This window comes from Callithrix jacchus, chromosome 14 (assembly GCF_049354715.1).
Source record: "Callithrix jacchus isolate 240 chromosome 14, calJac240_pri, whole genome shotgun sequence".
Classification (NCBI taxonomy): Eukaryota; Metazoa; Chordata; class Mammalia; order Primates; family Cebidae; genus Callithrix; species Callithrix jacchus.
The window spans coordinates 112,824,488-112,839,053 of record NC_133515.1 but is presented as its reverse complement, the minus strand read 5'-3'; the positions used below and the strand labels follow the sequence as shown (position 1 = coordinate 112,839,053).

Sequence of the window (14,566 nt, the reverse complement as noted above, 5' to 3'; positions counted from 1 at the left end):
GACACAGAATGGTAAAGTTACACAGAATGATGCCAAATGTTCATTGTTTTTCTAGTGACAGTGCTTATTGTCCTCTCCTCTTTCCATTTGTACTTAATGAAAATTTGATCTTCATCACAAGAATCACAGCTTGTTCTTCTGACCCAGAAAACTGTCCCCCAGCAGGTTTAATGCACAGCCCCAAGTACCCCCCATTTTCTTCTATTCCTCTCCTCCCCAAACTTTTACAAGGAAATGATTTATATATTTTCTCCACTTCGATACATGTTCCGTATTCTTTCCTACATAAATATTTCTACAAAAATATTTTTGTTATTATGATATTTAATCTGTCTGCCTCCAGGAAAGATTTGAAGTGATTTAAAAGACATGTGAGTGTTTAATAATTAACAATAGGCCAAAGGGAAGGGTCTAAGGAAAGAGATAATTTTACAGAAAATAAATGGCTTTGTGATTTGAATGTTTTGTTTCCCTAAATGTAGGAAGTGTCCTCTTTCTCCATGAAACGTCATTTATGGTTCATCCTGCAGCTCCCCCTCCTGACAGCCTTTCTGAGCTGCCCAATTACAGGGTGATTTCTTAACCCCCTAAATTTCCAACAGTACCCTTCCATCCATGTCATGCAATATATCAGGAGGGTTTTTTTGGAGGGGGTGTTAGTTTTTCAGCACAAGTCCCACATTCCCACGCAGTCCTAAGCCTCCTCACCTACACGTCTTTTGCCCCAGAAAAGGGTAGTGGCTGCCCTCAGAGCCTCAGAGCAGCTGCAAAGCCACCTAGAACGGAGGGGAGAAAGGAGCCAGACGGGGAAATAATTCCACGACTTTCACTGGAAACTCAAACTAGTCTGGAAATGATATTTACATCAGCCCTCATTTGCAACTGGATTTTCAAAAGATCATTTGAACATAAGACATTCACAGAGCAAAGGCTGGGCCCGCCACCGTGTTCTCAGCTATTTGTCGCACATACCCCTATGGAAGCCCGCTGTGGCAGGTACAGAAACTGTCTTCATCCTCATCACATCCACGGCCACGTCAGGGCAGCTGTCACCAAACAAAGCAAACTCCGGAGTCCGTGTTCAGCCCCGCTGCTTTCTGCCCCATCACGGATATCGCCTTCCATCCGGTATAAGAGCGGTAACAGCTTATACCTATTAGGGGCTGTTGAAGTGAAGACAGCTGGGAACACCTTACCCTTTCCTGGGCCGAATTGATTCTTGGCAGCAGCCTTGCTTTGCTCCCTGGTAATTTTCTGCAGCTGCTGAGCCTCATTAACTAGGGAGCCATAGCAGGGTAAAAGGACAGCTTGTTTTCTAAAGAGAAGGTCGGCCTGACCTTGCCACAGGTGGAGATCACTGTCAATCCCCGCTGTAACCCTCTTCACTTGCCTCAGGCTGAAACAAGAGTGAGGGTGAATAGACAGAGGCTCGGGCTGTAGCGTGAGTGAAGCGTTCTCACAGCTGACGTAGCACGCTGCTCAAACTGGTTTGTGGGCCCAGGTGGGTGTGGGCACCATCAACAACTTGAAGGGCCACAGCTGAAAACTAAAACACGTGATCCAGTGAGCAGCTTAGGCTTCTTAGGAAGGCCAATGAGGGTTTCAGATCAGAGGTTGTCCACCTGTGGCCACAGGTCTAATTCAGGTGCCACCAATATTTCTAAATAAAGGGTTGTAAAACAGCCATACCCTCTCATTTCCACATTATCTATGAGTGGTGGCAACAGAAACCACGTGCCTCTAAAGCCCAAACTATGTACTATCCGCCTTTTAAGGATAAAGTTTGTCAGCTACTGTTTTCCACCATTTCTCTGGAAACAGAAGTCCAAAGAGATGCTATAACCTTGAGAACGTTGTGCAGAGGGAGCACCAAGGAACTGAGTTCAGGACAATCAGCAGCATTTGGGAATTGTACGACAGCACAAAATACTCCTGTTTTAACAGAGAGAAATAATTGTGATATATGGCCAGGTAACGCTGACATAAACATCCAAAGCTGTCACAAGAAGCAAAGGCATAGCAGTCACTATGTCAGCAGGGACAAATGGGCTGAGGATTGAGAGGAGGAAGTGCAAAGGAAATGCCTGCTATTCTTGTCTGTTCACATGTATGTGAATGTGCACATACATGTACAAACGCCATTCATATATCCACGTGTAGACACATGCATTTATACACATGAGTAAGTCATACATACATAGGTTGCTGCCCCTCGACATTACTGAAAAACAGATTTTCAATGTTCACCTTGCTTCACCTGAAGAACTTACTAGACTGTGCATTCCTGGGCCCTGCCCCCAGAGTTTCCAATTCTATGGAATTAGAATGGGGTCCAGAACTTTTTTTCTAAGAAGCCCAGCTGATGCTTTTGTGGCTGATCAGGGCACCCCACTGAGAACACTGCTTGAGAGAATCATGGCTGTTACCAAATTAATAGACCCTCTGGATACTTCCTGTGGAGTGAAAATTAATTCAGGTGAACTGTAGCCCCAGCAATTTACGATTATGATTTGAACTTGGGGTTCATATTGAAAATGACTGACTGTTTTCTCTATCAACGGTGTCTTAATTCCATGGGATTGTTTATCTGGGTCGGAGCCATAAGGACCTTGAAAGATCCAATCTTGGCTGGGCGCAGTAGCTCACGCCTGTAACCCCAGCACTTTGAGAGGCCAAGGCAGGTGGATCACAAGGTCAAGAGCTCTAGAGCATCCCAGCTAACCTGGTGAAATGCCGTCTCTACCAAAAATATAAAAATTAGCCGGGTGTAGTGGCACACACTTGTGCTCCCAGCTACTCAGGAGGCTGAGGCAGGAGAATTGCTTGAACCCAGGAGGCAGAGGTTGCAGTGAGCCAAGATCTAGCCTCTGCACTCTAGCCTGGTAACAGAGCAAGACTCCATCTAAAAAAAAAAAACCCATCTCTTTTCTCTTACTCAAGAGCCCAGTGAAAAATACCTGAAAGTTCTCCACAGAGGCTTTCCTCTTTAGTAATATAGGTCCTGTATTATTAAAGATTATTAAAGATGACTGGTTAATAATACAGACTCTGTATTATTATAGAGGAAGGTCTTTGTGGAGAACTTTCAGGTATTTTTCACTGGGCTCATGATTATGAAAAAGAGATTAGATTTTTTTTTTTTTTTTTTTTTTTTTTTAAGAGAGAGTCTTGCTCTGTTGCCAGGCTAGAGTGCAGAGGCTAGGTCTTGGCTCACTGCAACCTCTGCCTCCAGGTTCAAGTGACTCTCCTGCCTCAGCCTCCCGAGTAGCTGTGGTTATTAGAGAAATGCAAATCAAAACCACAATGAGATACCATCTCACACCAGTAAGAATGGTGATCATTAAAAAGGCAGGAAACAACAGATGCTGGAGAGGATGTGGAGAAATAGGAACACTTTTACACTGTTGGTGGGAGTGTAAATTAGTTCAACCATTGTGGAAGACAGTGTGGCGATTCCTCAAGGACCTAGAACCAGATATACCATTTGACCGAGCAATCCCATCACTGGGTATATTCCCCAAGGAGTATAAATCATTCTGCTATAAAGGCACAAGCACACGTATGTTTATTGCAGCCAATTCACAATAGCAAAGACCTAGAACCAACCCAAATTCCCATCAATGATAGACTGGATAAAGAAAATGTGGCACACATACACCATGGAATACTACGCAGCCATAAAAAAGAATGAGTTCATGTCCTTTCCAGGGACATGGATGAAGCTGGAACCATCATTCTCAGCAAACTAACACAGGAACAGAAAACCAAACACCGCATGTTCTCACTCATAAATGGGAGTTGAACAATGAGAACACAGGGACTCAGGGAGGGGAACATCACAGACCAGGGCCTGTTGGAGGCTGGGGGATAGGGGAGGGAGAGCATTTGGAGAAATACCTAATGTACATGATGGGTTGGTGAGTGCAGGAAAACACCATGACATATGTGTACCTATGTAACAAACCTGCATGTTCTGCACATGTATCCCAGAACTTAAATTATAATTAAAAATAATAATACAGAGCCTGTCTTTCTAATCGAAGACTAATTCATCACAGCAAAACTTTGAATTGGGAAAAGTAATCTATGAAAAGGAATATTACCCTCCTGTACAGTGATCTTTCTTCTTTTTATTCATTTTGCACTAAAATTAGGAGAGTACCACCTTCTGAACTTCTAGACTTCTATAAACTTCTTCAGTGTGAAAGACCCATCAATTACTCTTTTCTCGATCGGGAAATTCAGAAGGAGAGAAGAAAAAGAAAATTCTAGCAAAAAAAAAAAAAAAAAGTAAGTCCTGGGGAAAAAATATCAAAGTGACATCAGGGTACTTTCACTTTAGGTCTAATGTTGTGAGACTTTTGTAATCTCATTATCTGATGGTTCACTCCCAGGTGTTATATTCAAAGATTAAGAATGAAGAAGACATACCCTTTGGTTGTACATATCACCTGACAACAGGTGGATGGATGAAGGAGGTGTAGTGTGCAGAAATGAGGGAATGGCATTCAGCCATTCAAAAGAAGGAGACCCTGTCATTTGCCACAATATGGATGAACCTAGAGGACATCACATCTAATAAGATAAGCAGACACAGAAAGAAAATACTCAATGATCTCACTCACACATGTAATCTAAACAAGTCCAACTCAAAGAAATGGAATAGATGGTGGTTGCCAGGTTCTCAAGGGGGTGGGGGATGTGAAGAGATGTCCCTCAAGGAATAGAAAACCTTACCAGACAGGAAAAGTAAGTCCTGGAGCTCTCATGCACAGCATGGTGACTATGGTAAATAGCACTGTACCATATATTTGAAATTTACTAAAAGGGTAGCCTCAAGGGTTCTCATCACTATTTTTTTTTAAAGTGGAACTACCTGAGGTGATAAATATATTAGTTAGCTTGATTGTGGTATCCTTTCAAAATGTGTGTGTGTGTGTGTGTGTGTGTGTGTGCTACACAATATGATGATGTGTATACACATATATATACACATTTATATACCACATCATCACATTGTGTATCTTAAATATAAATAATTTGTTATTTGTCAATTATATTTTAGCAGAGCTGAAAAAAATACCAGGAATACGTTCCCAAGTGAAAATTGTGACCTGAAAATCTCCAAATCTTTAGGGTTAGTGGGAAAATTTAAATCACATTCCAACTGACCTTCACCTTATAGCAAATGTGGCTAGCATCCATCCATTCCAGAGCGTTCTAATGCCCCTGGTAGGGACAGCAAGGTATGGGTCATCTGACCACAGGCAGGTGCACTTAGGGTTGAGACTCCTGAGTCTGAGCCCTGTCAATGTGTGTCACTGGTTGGGTATGCCAGGTCACATTGTTCAACCTTCTTGAGCTCCAGTTTACTTCACATAGAAAAAGATGGGAAAAGCACTGGCCAGGGATTTTGTGAAGACACGATAGTCTAATGTGCGTGAACAATGTTTCGGAAACAGTCAAGTTCCTTCACGTGGCTCCGCTGTCACAGTCTCCCCGGCCCAGGCTCTGACGGTGAGCAGGGGCTCATTTCACACACGTCATGACATTAGCATGGCCTGCTCCCTCTAAATAAGATTAGAGCATCCATGCCACTCCTCAGCGTTTTCAGATCCACTCACTGAGCATGGAGGCGACATCACAGCAAGAAACAGGATTCACGACACGTGATGAGATTTTACACATGGCTCCCCTCTGACTGACATGTGATGCTGGAAAATGTTTGGTGGCTAACGCTGGCTGTACCTTTATGACCCCATCTGTGAAATGGGTATTCAAGTAATAAAACTTGACAAAATTTTCCTGAGGATCAAATAAGAAAATGTTTGTCAGTGCCTATTATTACATAACAACTCTAAGAGTTTTTACTGTGTCTCAAGTGAAAATGACAAGTTTGATGGAAGAGTCAGAGCATCCAACCGGAAACTGAATGCTGTGCTTGGGAGTTACTGTTTCACACCTCCTAGAACCATTCATGCTTCTAATTTTGCACAGCTGATTGCAGAACTATGACCTACTTCAGCCTAGGTCACCTGTTTTCTGCTGGAGGAGCTTTGGAATTTCTCTTTCTACCTTTCTATGTTATGTAGAAATGTTATATATTTTTCCTATCTTATAGAAGCTTATGCTGCTGGGTATTTTGTTGTTATTGTTGTATGATATCGAGGCTCTGCTTTATTGAAAATTTCTAAAAGAATGTTCTCTAGATTTCCTTTATTCTTGTTATGTTCCTCTTTGCAATGGGAATCTGTTTCCCATCCCCTGTGGTCTAACCACCTGCAGGGTGTCTTCAGAATCAAACACTGAGCTGGCTGCTCCTCAGTGACCTGGTCTGGTGAGGAGGGTGATGATCTGTTTTCTTATCATTGTAATGTCCTCCAGGACAATGCTCCTAACATTGCTCTTGGGAAATTCTGCCAAATTCTCAAACACACTACTCCAGGAGCCTGAAATAAATACGGTGTTATTCATCAGATTACTCAGACGTTGGGCACCACCAAATCCTGTCTCAGGAAACCTCGATTAGGTAACATTTGCCTCAGTCCATTGCCCCAGGCTCGGCTCATCCTATGGCTCTTCCTCAATGCTTGTGTGTCTGGTTTCCAAAACCTGTCTGCAATAGAATCTCCAACTTTTTTTTCCCCACAATTTCTCTGCATTTCGTTGTTCTTGACAACATCAAATCAAAACAGAAAACTACATTTCTAATGCACTTATACAATATATCTTTTGATATTTTAGTTCATTTGCATTACAAATCTGATTACAATCTTTTAGACAAATCGGAAATGAAGGAAGAATATTATAAATTAGGAACATAACCGTATCATCTGCTAATGTTAAATAGACACAAAATCGTCTGAATGGAACCAAGACGGTAATAAAAGAACCCCTGGGAGAGCCACAGAGTTACTCCCCCTCCCCGCTAGGTACGAAATAGAATTCTCTTCCGTTGCCAAGTGCTCAAAACTTCTGTCTATGGGGAGTTGGTGGGTGAGACTTTCAGATTTGGCCAATGAGCAAATAGAATTTGGAGAAAAATACATTTACGTCTGAAGTGAAAAAGAAGTAAGAGAATTGTGCAGACAGACAAACAACTTCTACAACTTTAAATAATAGGCTCGTCGAGATCTTCAGACCATTAGCATTTTAGGGAGTGGCTTAATGATCGTGTACTTGTGGTAAGTGGAGCCTGAACTGAAACCTAAGTCGGGGAATGTACGCTAATGATTATCACAGCATTTTCTGGAGCCAGCCGGGAAGGAGGACATATACTAGAAACATCCTTCATTTCTTTAAAGAATAAAAATAAAATTTAAAAAATACACAGGGAAACACGTTGTTGGGATGAGATACAATTTTAATACTTAATGTTTCCCAAAAGGGTAATATTAAATTTAAAAAATGCATGATAAAATGAACCCAACTCACAGCAGAGTAATGGAAATTCTATGATGCATGGATGCGATTGGGACATCCCTTACCTTAGCTTCAGGAGTCTGGAGTTTCTCTGTGTTTTTAACGTTTTTTCTCTGTTGAATCCCAACAGCCGGAATCGTGTCGGGCACACTGCAGGCACTGAGTAAATACTTGTGAAGTAAGTAAATTATCAACTTTGGGGAAGAATAATGAATGACGATTGTGTGTTTTATGTATTTCCCCAGTTCTCTTTCTGGAATTATTTATAAAATATTCAATTTTGCCGTTAATCCTGTTGAGAAAAATATTTTCACAAATAATTATGATTCCTGCAGCTACACCAGCTGACTTGTCTTTGCAGCTGATCGGAGCTTTTCCAGCCCAGCAAGGGTCCAAATGACCCTGTCCCATTCCAAACGAAGACGCTTGTTTGAATGCACGGTATTTTTACTTCATAGATTATGCTATGAACAGTGATTTATTTGGAAAAGATTTTGATGACTTTAGCCCGGGTGGGAGGCACAAATATATATATAAATATAATTTGTAATATATATTTATTATATATATATATAATAGGTAATAAACATCTGGGTCTTCATTGGAGAAAACAAAATAGCATAAAGTGAATATATAAAATATTTTTCCCCAAAGGGAAGGCAAAAACACAAACACTTTTTCCAGATATTAAACATATTAAAACATATACCTTTTAAATGAGACCCATCATTGCCCTTGGAGAAGTTAGTCAAATTAATTCTACAAAAAGAATAAAATACCTTGGAATACAACTCACAAGGAACGTAAGGGACCTCTTCAAGGAAAACTACAAACCACTGCTCAACGAAATCAGACAGGACACAAACAGATGGAGAAACATTCCATGTTCATGGTTAGGAAGAATTAATATCGTAAAAGTGGCTATACTGCCCAAAGTAATTTACAGAATCAACGCTATCCCCATCAAGCTACCATTGACTTTCTTCACAGAACTGGAGAAAACCACCATGAACTTCATATGGAACCAAAAGAGAGCCGCATAGCCAAGTCAATTCTAAGCAAAAAGAACACAGCAGGGGGCATTACACTACCGGATTTCAAACTATACTACAAGGCTATAGTAATCAAAACAGCATGGTACTGGTACCAAAACAGAGATATAGACCAATGGAATAGAACAGAGGCATCAGAGGCAACACAACATAGCTACAACTATACAATCTTTGATAAACCCGACAAAAACAAGCAATGGGGAAAGGATTCCCTGTCTAATAAATGGTGTTGGGAAAGCTGGCTGGCCATGTGCAGAAAGCAGAAACCGGACCCCTTCCTGACACCTTACACCAAAATTAACTCCAGATGGATTAAAGACTTAAACATAAGACCTGGCACAATAAAAACCCTAGAAGGAAATCTAGGCAAAACCATCCAGGACATAGGAGTAGGCAAGGACTTCATGACCAAAACACCAAAAGCATTGGCAACAAAAGCCAAAATAGACAAATGGGACCTAATGAAACTCCACAGCTTCTGCACAGCAAAAGAAACAGTCACTAGAGTGAATCGGCAACCAACAGAATGGGAAAAAATTTTTGCAGTTTACCCATCTGACAAAGGGCTGATATCCAGAATTTACAAAGAACTCAAACAGATTTACAGGAAAAAAACAAACAAGCCCATTCAAAATTGGGCAAAGGATATGAACAGACACTTTACGAAAGAAGACATCTATGAGGCCAACAATCATATGAAAAAATGCTCATCATCACTGGTCATCAGAGAGATGCAAATCAAAACCACATTGAGATACCATCTCATGCCAGTTAGAATGGCGATCATTAAAAAATCTGGAGATAACTGATGCTGGAGAGGATGTGGAGAAAAAGGAACACTTTTACACTGTTGGTGGGAGTGTAAATTAGTTCAACCATTGTGGAAGACAGTGTGGTGATTCCTCAAGGCCTTAGAAATAGAAATTCCAATTGACCCAGCAATCCAATTACTAGGTATATATCCAAAGGACTATAAATCGTTCTACTATAAGGACACATGCACATGAATGTTCATTGCAGCACTGTTTACAATAGCAAAGACCTGGAATCAACCCAAATGCCCATTGATGATAGACTGGATTGGGAAAATGTGGCACATATACACCATGGAATATTATGCAGCAATCAGAAATGGTGAGTTCGTGTCGTTAGTAGGGACATGGATGAATCTGGAGAACATCATCCTCAGCAAACTGACACAAGAACAGAAAATGAAACACCGCATATTCTCACTCATAGGTGGGTGATGAAAAATGAGAACACATGGACACAGAGAGGGGAGTACTAAACACTGGGGTCTATTGGGGGGAAAAGGGGAGGGCCAGTGGGAGGGGGAGGTGGGGAGGGATAGCCTGGGGAGAAATGCCAAATGTGGGTGAAGGGGAGAAAGCAAACAAAACACACTGCCATGTGTGTACCTACGCAACTGTATTGCATGCTCTGCACATGTACCCCAAAACCTAAAATGAAATAAAAAAAAAATATATATATATATATATATATATATATATATATAAAATTCTTCCCTGAATGACAACTTTCTTTTTTTGACCAATTAATTGATAAGGATTTCCATGAGCAGTCTTCTTTCAGCATTTGTGAAAACAGTGCATCTATAATCACTTTGAAAATGGAAAGGAAGGATAACCCTACTGGCAGAAAGCAAGGAGGGCCGATCACCTTCCAGCTGCAGGGTAAACAATGCCCTCTGCTTACATCCCAGAAGCAAGGGGTGCCGCACACCTGCCAAACCTGCTCACAGAATGCACTGCATGAGGACGGACACGATTCCAATGCATGAATCAGTCAATGCCTAAACCATGTGGTGCAGACGACCTTTCGGATGTGAGTGTGGATTATATCCCTAAAAAAGCCCTTTGCACACTGACACCAAGGAAAGCCCGGGACAAGCAGAGCATCACCGGTGCTGGGGTTTGCTGCAGAGCCTGTTGCTAGTGCCCTCCTCTGCCTTTCCTTCCAGCACCTGCCAGCCATGGCAGCTTGAGCCCCAGGATCCTGGCAGCTGGCACAGAAGATGTCCTTTCCTCTGTAGCTGAGTTCACCCCAGTAGGACTTTGGCCTCTTGTTTACAACTAGACCTTTCAGGTTGTAAACCTGGCATCTGGGAGCAGCTAGTTGCAGGGGCTGTGACCGTAGCTGTTTGCTGTACACCAAGCATTATGTTTGCATCTGGTTCCCTATGTGATTTCATTCTTGCAGCAGTTTTACAAGGTGAGATTTATATATGTGTCTCTCACTTTAAAAGATGGGGGCTTAGGAAAGTTAACTTGCTGGGCCAAAGACCCACGGCAGTAGGGTTAGAATTTGAACCTAGACTCCACTGCCCCTGAAGCCCAAGTTCCTTTGAGCATCTGAATTCAGCCCCGCAGTTTAGGACCACCCACATGTTCTGTGTTTCTGGGTCTCCATCTCACGGTAGTCTGACTGGCAAGGGCAGGGCATCTCCTGAGACCCAGGGTCACTGCTGTCCACTAATCCAGGCCCAGCCTGGAGCCCTAAAAGACCCCAGGTCTGATGCCTTCTCCTTTATTTGTATGGGTACAATGCCTCATGACATCAGTAGAAGCAACACGATCTGATTACTCCCCAAACCCCAACCCCCCCAAAAAAATCCCAGTGTGATACTCAAATTTACAAAGAATCATACTACATAAGTTACTTTATACAGGGATGAAAGTTAAAAAATAGGTCACAGTGAAGCATTCATACCACCTGATAATCTTAATCAGCTGAGAAGAGCAGTAAGGCATTAATTCTGCTCTGCCTTCGATGGACTTAACTGCAGGTTCTGTGCAGGGCTGGCCAGAGCCGCTCAGGGCCATGGGGCTCACCTGAGTGTGAAGGCTCTGGGGGCTGAGGATGCACCACAGTCCCCACACAGCCACTGCACGCCGTGAAGCTGACACGGAACGTCAATGAAAGGTCAGTACTGAAGCTGAGTCCGGGAGGTCATGAATCATGAAAATGTCTCGAGGAACTCAGCTCTCCTCTAGGAGAATTTTGCAACAGCAAAGCCCAGGGGACCCAGATAAATTCAGCAACTTTTCTTTAAAGCACTTCTCATGGCAAAATACCAGAACAAATGCTAAAGGGGATGCAAAGCCAGAGAAAGGAGTGAGTCTAGGCACAACATTTGGAGGTGGCCGGACTTGGGTTCAAATTCCTGCTCTGTAACTTACTGGTGATAACATCTTGGGCAACTAAAATTCAGTCTTTTGTAAATTTTTTTTTGAGATTTAAAAATTTTTTTAAATTTATTTATTTATTTGTTTGTTTTTCTTGTCACCTAGCCTGGAGTGCAGTGGCACGATCTCGGCTCACTGCAATCTCCACCTACCGGGCTCAAGTGATTCTCCTGCCTCAGTCTCCCAAGTAGCTGAGATTACAGGTGCACACCACTACACCTGGCTAATTTTTGTATTTTTAATAAAGACAGAGTTTCACCATGTTGGCCAGGCTGGTCTCAAACTCCTGACCTCAGGTGATCCAGCTCCTCAGGTGATCCTTGGCCTCCCAAAGTGCTGACATTACAGGCTTGAGCCACTGCGCCCAACCAGTCTTTTTTTTTTAAATGAGAAGAATGACGTCTACCCTTTAAGTCTGCCATTAGTTAGGTAAGATTATGAAAGTGAAACAGTCGGTACCTAGTCTGGTACAAACAAGTATTTAATAAAAGTAGCTTTATTATAAGAGCGAGTCCTTGAGCTCAAAGAGCTGCAGTGTAGCATGCAGAAAAGAACACAGTGTGAGCTAGATGGTGAGCACAGAGGGACCCAGGTGGGCTTTCCTGCTGAGTCTAATTGGGATTTTGGGTGACGTTGGATGGTGCATGTGTGGCATGGGAAGAACTTTATTCTTTAAGAGTGTGGGCCTAGGAGCTGTGACCATGAGAAAAATTCTTTAATCTTTTGGTAAAGTTTTCTTGTCCATAAAATATGGATATTTTATATGGTTGTGGTAAGCCTGAAGTTCAATAACCCAAATACACGAAGAGCAGTTCATGGTAGATGGCAAGTGATGGAGACGTTTATGTTTCACGATGACGATGATGGAAAAGAAGGGCAGAAGCTTGAGGCTGGTGGGATCTGGGTGCTAAGGAGGCATGGGTGGAGGGAGGAAACCCTGAAGGCTGTGGACTGTGAAGCTGCTGCCTGGGGAGAGGGTTTCTAAGCCACACTAAGTGGCACTGGAGGTGGCTCAGCCTCCCATGGAGGTTGGAAGCAGAACAGCTGAGGGTGCAGGTCTGCGGGGGCAAGCAGCAGCCGGGCAAATGCAGTGCAGCCCTCCACACCTGCTGATGCTCCAGGAGGCATGCCGAGAGTTCCACAAAGACGGCCTCATTCCGTCTGCACAACGGCCCTATGAGGCAGGTTCTAGTCTTATCTCCGTTTTATAGGTTAATGAGGTGATGATTCTCAAGGAAGTCAAATAACCCCATGCAGCTCAGAACTGGCACATGGAGCAGCCAGGCTTTTGGCTAAGATCCCCCAGACTCACTGTCCCTGCCTTCTCCAAAACATGACGCTGCTCCCGTGGGAATATTCATTCCACGTGCAACGGAAACTGATGGCATCTGCGTCAGCAGCGGCTGGTTTCCCATGACAAGACCTCAGTACTTACACCAAGTGGCAGAGAGGATGGGAGTGCCTCAGTCCCCAACGGGCTTTTCCGGGTTTGTCTGGAAGCCACAAAGGCCCAAAGTAGCAAATCTATGGATGGAGGTGGGGCGGGGTGAGGGACCACAGCATGTCACAGTGGCTCTGTGTGGTACCGTTCCCCTGGCTGGGACCAGTTAGGATATTTAGGATGGCATGTGAGCGGGGAGTGGGGCAGGGTGTGGTTAGAAGGAGGGACAGTGATAAATCTCATCTTGAATTCTAGCTCCCATAATTCCCACATGTGGTGGGAGGGAGCTGGTGGGAGATAATGGAATCGTGGGGGCATTTCTCCCATGCCGTTCTCCTGGTAGCGAATAAATCTCACGAGATCGAACGGTTTGATAAGGGCTTTCCCCTTTTGCTTGCCTCTCATTCTCTCTTGCCTGCCACTGTGTAAGATGTGGCTTTGCCTCTCCTTTGCCTTCTGCCATGATTGTGAGGCCTCCCCAGCCATGTGGAATGGTGAGTGTGTTAAACCTCTTTCCTTTGTAAATCACCCAGTCTCGAGTGTCGTCATTAGCAGCATGAGAACAGCCTCATACAGGTAGGGACCCAGCCAGCAAGCTAAGGAGTAGATGGACCGTGCTTCAGCACAGGTAGGACTGGGTCCTACAGCCACGGTGAACCAGAGTGAGCCAGGTGGGGAAACTGAGCCAAGCGCGGAGGTGAATAGACAGTGTGCAGATGCCATAAAGGCAGGGCCTGCCTGGGAGCAGCTGGTGTCTGTGCAAATTGTACCCAAAATGCAAAGTCTGAGAAGAAAGTTTAGGAAGAGGAACAACAGCCCTGTGCTGGCTGCTGCCACTTAGGTGGCCTCACAGGAGGCAGGTGGGGCAGGCTTTTGCCTCGTAGTCTCCCTTGCCCTCACAGGAAGCTCATGCGCAGGGGCCTCACCTGCATCTCCATGAAGAAACTGAAACTCAGAGAGGTTGAGTGAATTCCCAGGACCCAGAAACAGGTAGAAAGCAGAGCTGAGTGTAAACTCACATGAAGGAGTCAAAGTGCATGCTTTAGTCCCCTTTAGAAAGAAAATTGGAAGCTGTATAAGGAGCGGATATGAAGATAGACCGTATTGAGGGAAATGAGGAGGATGGAACCTAGTAAAGGAATGGATGGAAAAATAATGCCCCAGATGGAAGCAACAGGATTCTCTCAATGGCTGGGTCTTAGGAGAAGCACACAGGGAGGCCGAGGAGGTCCTGTGGTTCTCCTCTTGGTGCTGAAGGGGAGGGTGCAACCCAGTTAGCATGAACTCAGATGAAAGAAGAGACCCAGTGTGGTTGGGGTGTGCTGAGCTCAAGGAGCCCAGAGGCATCTAAGGGGAAATACCCTGCAAGGAGGTGCCTGGATTCTGTCAACCTACAGTCAGGGATGTGAAATTCAGCTGCGGAGATGAGAGAGAACATCATGAAA

General features: G+C 43.7%; 1 protein-coding gene across 50 annotated transcripts in view; it reads right to left on the bottom strand.

The window, feature by feature from the left end:
• MYT1L (myelin transcription factor 1 like) overlaps positions 1–14,566 on the bottom strand; it is a 565,076-nt gene that overhangs the window by 476,877 nt on the left and 73,633 nt on the right. The gene's annotated exons all lie outside the window — the stretch shown is intronic.